The sequence below is a fragment of the Scylla paramamosain genome, unplaced genomic scaffold (assembly GCF_035594125.1).
Source record: "Scylla paramamosain isolate STU-SP2022 unplaced genomic scaffold, ASM3559412v1 Contig40, whole genome shotgun sequence".
In the NCBI taxonomy this organism is placed as follows: domain Eukaryota; kingdom Metazoa; phylum Arthropoda; class Malacostraca; order Decapoda; family Portunidae; genus Scylla; species Scylla paramamosain.
The window spans coordinates 520,001-525,821 of record NW_026973705.1 but is presented as its reverse complement, the minus strand read 5'-3'; the positions used below and the strand labels follow the sequence as shown (position 1 = coordinate 525,821).

The 5,821-nt window shown below is 41.8% G+C and overlaps 1 protein-coding gene across 1 annotated transcript in view; it reads left to right on the top strand.

The window, feature by feature from the left end:
• Positions 1 to 4,763: 4,763 nt before the first annotated feature.
• Positions 4,764 to 5,821, top strand: part of LOC135098018 (uncharacterized) — a 28,049-nt gene continuing 26,991 nt past the window's right edge. The window contains exon 1 of the mRNA XM_064000198.1: positions 4,764 to 5,622. The gene's annotated coding sequence lies outside the window, so the exon portion shown is untranslated. The remainder of the gene's footprint in view (positions 5,623 to 5,821) is intronic.

Here is a 5,821-nt window from a genome sequence, read left to right as displayed (position 1 = left end):
GACACTCAACTGTCCCCCTCTTCTACACTGAACATCCTCGGTCTGTCCTTTACTTATAATCTGAACTGGAAACTTCACATCTCATCTCTAGCTAAAACGGCTTCTATGAAGTTAGGTGTTCTGAGACGTCTCCGCCAGTTTTTCTCACCCCCCAGCTGCTAACTCTGTACAAGGGCCTTATCCGTCCATGTATGGAGTATGCTTCACATGTCTGGGGGTTCCCTCATACTGCTGTTCTAGACAGGGTGGAATCAAAAGCTTTTCGTCTCATCAACTCCTCTCCTCTAACTGACTGTCTTCAGCCTCTCTCTCACCGCCGCAATGTTGCATCTCTTGCTGTCTTCTACCGCTATTTTCATGCTAACTGCTCTTCTGATCTTGCTAACTGCATGCCTCCCCTCCTTCCGCGGCCTCGCTGCACAAGACTTTCTTCTTTCTCTCACTCCTATTCTGTCCACCTCTCTAACGCAAGAGTTAACCAGTATTCTCAATCATTCATCCCTTTCTCTGGTAAACTCTGGAACTCCTTGCCTGCTTCTGTATTTCCACCTTCCTATGACTTGAATTCCTTCAAGAGGGAGGTTTCAAGACACTTATCCACCAATTTTTGACCACTGCTTTGACCCTCTTAGGGACTGGCATTTCAGTGGGCATTTTTTTTATTAGATTTTTGTTGCCCTTGGCCAGTATCCTTCCTACATAAAAAAAAAAAAAAAAAAAAAAAAAAAAAAACACACACACACACACACACACACACACACACACACACACACACACACACACACACACACAAAACAAAAAAATAAATAAATAAATAAATAAATAAAAAAATCAGATAGATGTAGAAGTAACTCCAAACAAAAAAAAAGTCGACAGAGAGAATGAATATGAAGTGTGTCTGTTTCCTTTTTTTGTTTTTTCTTGGTTGGACGACTGTTACGTTCCTCTCTCTCTCTCTCTCTCTCTCTCTCTCTCTCTCTCTCTCTCTCTCTCTCTCTCTCTCTCTCTCAAAACAAAGATGTTAGTTTATTTTTTCCCTAGAGAAGTGCCAATCGCACAATTTTTTCATTCTTTCCCAGATATCCATAGACACATCTACGTATATCCCCTTTTTTTCCTTTTCCTCCTCCTCTTATTCCATCTCTATATCCTGCTGCTTCTCTTCTTGTTCCTACTTCATCAGTGGCTCCTTCCTCACGGGCGAATTGGGTGCATTGGAATGAATTACTGCCTGGTTATCCATTTCCTCGATTCGCTGGATAGCATTCCGATCACCACTGCTAGCTTCAGCTTTACCTCGTCTCTCTCTCTCTCTCTCTCTCTCTCTCTCTCTCTCTCTCTCTCTCTCTCTCTCTCTCTCTCTCTCTCTCTCTCTCTCTCTCTCTCTCGCTCTCTTGCTCTCTTGCTCTCGCCTCCACATAACACTGACCCTGAGATGCTTCAACAAATGTTTCCTCGTATTTCACTTTAGGGAAGACCTCCATTGGAGTCTCTGGTTTATTTTTGTGCATTTGTGTGTGTGTAAGTTTCTCGTGTTCCCAGCCTGACGTGTTATCTGTTATTTTTGTCCTCGTTTTCACTGTGTTGTTTACCTGAGTGGCTTACTTTTCTTTTATCTTCTTTTTACTGTTTGTTGTGGCCACTGTAAGGTTGGTTGAGTTAAGGAGTTGCCATTACTTTCAACTTCAGTCACAAATTGTTGTTGTTTTGTGCCAGAGGAGGCAGACCGTATTTCTTTCTCTCTGATAGTTAAGTTATTGTATCTCAATTTCTGTTCTGACCTTGTTTTGCGTTGTGAATAATTACGTATTGTGAGTTGTCCCTGATTCATCATTTATTTGCCAGATTTATTCCACTCCTTGATCTGTTTTTTCTAATATTCTATGCAGTTGATCCGTGTATGGCAGTGAAGGCTCATTGAACACTTGGCTAAGAAGAGGTGCAAATGTCACTTTCGTTTGTCAAGTACATTTTTTAATGTAAACGCATCGCCTTAGCAAGTTCATTTGTATAACCAATTTATTTCATCATTCTTTAAGTTTGTTACGCCTACGCATTGCCTCACCAACTTATTTATACTGAGCTTGTCTTAATTTCATTAGCTTCTTACGCCTACGCATCCCTTCAGCAGCTTTAGCCTAACTGTATGACTCGCCTACGAGAAAATCAAGCATTCATGAGATGCAACACAATCTGCGTCACCTCCCACCGTCCTCCGCCTCCAAGTCTTGAATCCCTAGATGAGAACCTCGCCCGCCACCTGCCGCGTGACGCCGGCCAGTCCGCGCGTCGTGTTTGCCATCGAGGTAAACCAGTCATCGCCATGCAGTGGTCGTCGCGTCGTGTGTAACTCTTCTCTATACTCTGCACTTCCAGATATTTTCTCGTGATTAATTATACTCATTGTCTCGTTCACACTTGTTTTCACTTATTCTGTAATTGCCTTGCCACGCCTGCAACTAATGTCGCTCTCTCTGAAAAACTCGGGATATCCTTGTTTTCGCCTCAATGTAAATTCAGCTCCTTAAAGTTTCACCTCCGAGGATTCCTCCGTAAAAGAAAAAACATTCGAAATAATTCCGCCCAGGATAAATTCTCTCCTCCTAGCAAAGCGTCATCTAACTTCACGGGAAATGTTCGTGAGTCAGTTAAATATATTCCATCTCCTCTTACATGTCTTATAATTATATTACTTTTTACGCAGTCTGAGTAACTACCGTATTTGATGGCTCATAAGACGCACGGGCTCATAAGACGCACCCAGTTCTGGCATGTATTGAAATAGAAAAAAACAAAAATTAACAGATTTAGGCTATCGATATGAAGTCAAGGAATTCAAGCGACATTTGAAGACTCTCACGTGCATTTAGATCACTATTAGATACCAATACTCAGCATTTAAAAGTTTAATTTATGCTAGCAGCTTACTTGTTCTTTTTGGGGTTTTGTTGAGGCTGTGATGGCCGTGACATCACAGCCTGGCGTCCCAAAGGTGTGGTATACAGGTAGTGTTTCAGACTAGATACAGTGGAGCTGGTTGGATTTCTGGAGTCAAATCTTGGTAAGGTTGCGGGCCTTGAAAGCCAGAACGTAATGGTTCGGTTGAGGGTATTGAAAGACAAGATTGTACCAATCCTGCTGACGTGTAAACACAATCTTCTTATTGGTATTTTAGTTGGGGCCATGCAGACTGTGATGTCACAGCCTCTAGTGCCCAAAAGGTGTGGTAAGCAGGGGAGTTTCAGTCTTAATGCGGTTCAGCTGAATGTAAACATTAACTGCACCTAGCTCTTGGCGGCACCATTAACTGAGGGACTACAGTGATAATAAAATTTTTTCATACTTTATTTTTTAGCATCTTTCACATGTAATTCTTATTATTATTATGCAGATCATCACCTCAAGCCAGCCTATCCCATGACACTCAATTCCTTTATAGAAGAAATATTCGTTCTCAAGGTGTATTAGTCTATTTTCATAAAAGAAAAGTTTTTCTAGCTTCAATCTTTTTCATATGTATGCAAAGCAAGAATGTTAAAAAGATAGGTTCAATTTTAATTGTATGAAAGTGTGGCTATTGTCTTACCTCAATCAGTAACGGCGTCACACTCGGTGTCACCGAGTACGTCACGTCGGAGCGCAACCGACCGCGTTTGTTTTGAAAAACGTGGTGCACCATCTCCACCTTGCCAGAACCTTCTCCACAAATCCAACCAGCTCCATCACATCTAGTCTAATATTATAATTGGATACCTCACCTTTGGGGCATCAAAGGCTGTGACATCACAACCTACACTGCCCCAACAAAACTCCAAGAAGTGGTGCATGGTTAAGCAAATTCTTCCTGACTGGTCAAAGTCTATGTGGATTACCAGTAAGTATGAGATACTACACATTGGTACCTTGAAAGAAAGAGCATTTTGTGGCGTACTACCAATCATGACTTTATTTAGTTGTGCAAAGACATCTGTGGTTTGAATTTAGAGCCTCTGTTGCCGTAGACTTGTAACCTATTACTGCCTCAAAGTTGGACCTTTGCCTCATTGGACGCAGGCTAATTTACTGACCCTTTTTCTGAGAAAAAAGTAGCGTCTTATGAGCCATCAAATACGGTAAGCTTACTCTCTGCTTCTTTTCACCGCGCGTGTTATTATCTTAACGTGGCCTGCAATTGCCTTCACGCCGCTTTTGGTGCAACACTACAGACACAGCGCTCACCACCACCACCACCACCACAGCCACCACCACCACAGCCAATAAAGTTAACTGCACCGCGCCACACTTCATCCCCTCCCAGTGATATGCGAGCAATCTTGTTTGTTACATAATATTAATATATATTTTGCATCCTCCGTAATTTCTTTCTTCTTTTGCATTGTGCTCTGGTTTCGCATTCTGTAACAAGAGAATTGTTATTGTTGTTTATTACGTACAAAATCGAATTTTTATCAGTAGTAGCAGTAATAGTAGTAGTAGTAATAGTACTAGTAGTAATAGAAGTTACCACCACCACCACCACCACCACCAGCAACAGCACTGGCAGCAGCAGTAACAGTAGTATTAGTAGTCGTAGTAGTAGTAGTAGTAGTAGTAGTAGCAGTAGTAGTAGTAGTAGTAGTAGTAGTAGTAGTAGTAGTAGTAGTAGTAGTCCACGTCATCACTCTTAGTTCTTCTGTTTCTCTTATGGCACATTATGTGAGCACGCCTTTTTTCGTGCATTTTCGTGCCCTTGGCCTCCTCGACATGTAAGAAAGAAAAAAATCATCATCATTTTCATGTTGATCATTATCATTACCACCGTCATCACCATCGTCGTCTTTTGAGCAGTATATGCATATGGCTCGTGGCAACACCTGATATCAGCGGGCTGAGCACCGCGCGGCCCTGCTACTTCCCTCAGACAATATTGAAGCGAAATTGCCAATTATATTTCATTTCACATGCAGGGTTTCCATTTCATTATTCACTGTCATTATATTTCTAGAACGTCTTTCTTCCGTGTTACCTGCCGAGACCAAAATGTCTTTGGTTATTATTATTGTTATTACAACCTGCTCACAGCGCCCCGCCCACTGTCAGCACCGGTAGTTCACGAGAAGCGCCGCTCTTCTCGCTCGATTTAGGCACAGTGTAATACCCGTACCATTTTTCTTGGTATTGATTTACTTGTCATCTGAATTGTGCCGCGATAGATTAAATCATTGCTGACCCCGAGGAAATGACTCAGGGAGTTCATTGTGACACACTGGTGCTCCTCGTGACGTTCCGCCTTTTATTACTTTCGCTTGGGACAAACAGGCACCGACGTTTTCAGTGGGTGACACCATTGTATTATTTAACATTATTGTCGTCGTCGTCTTCATCATCATCATCATCATCATCATCATCATCATCATCATTATGACTACTAGCAATAACAGCGGCAGCAGTAGCAGTATTAAAGTAGATAAATGTATGCTATACATTTTTATAGACATGACTTTTCACGTGTCCAATTCCCTTCAGCAAACAATAACGTTTTGTCTTCTCTTTTTTCTCAGGTGTGTTGGTGTCCGTGTGTGGGTCTTCTGCAGAATTTGCTCACATCTGCCGTCGCGTGTAGGCGTTACTGTCTCGGAGCAGGTGAGGCAGAAGGTTCGTTTTCTTGCCCTGTTTTGCCCTTCCTCTTATAGTTTTCCTATGTCAGATTTTTTTTTTTTTCCACCATACTTTGATAATTCATTAAAGCTGCGCTGAATTCAGAACGATATACTTACTACATTGTATATATTGAACAGATCTTACAAGTCCTGCTACCTTGCATAACGAGAGAGTATTAGTA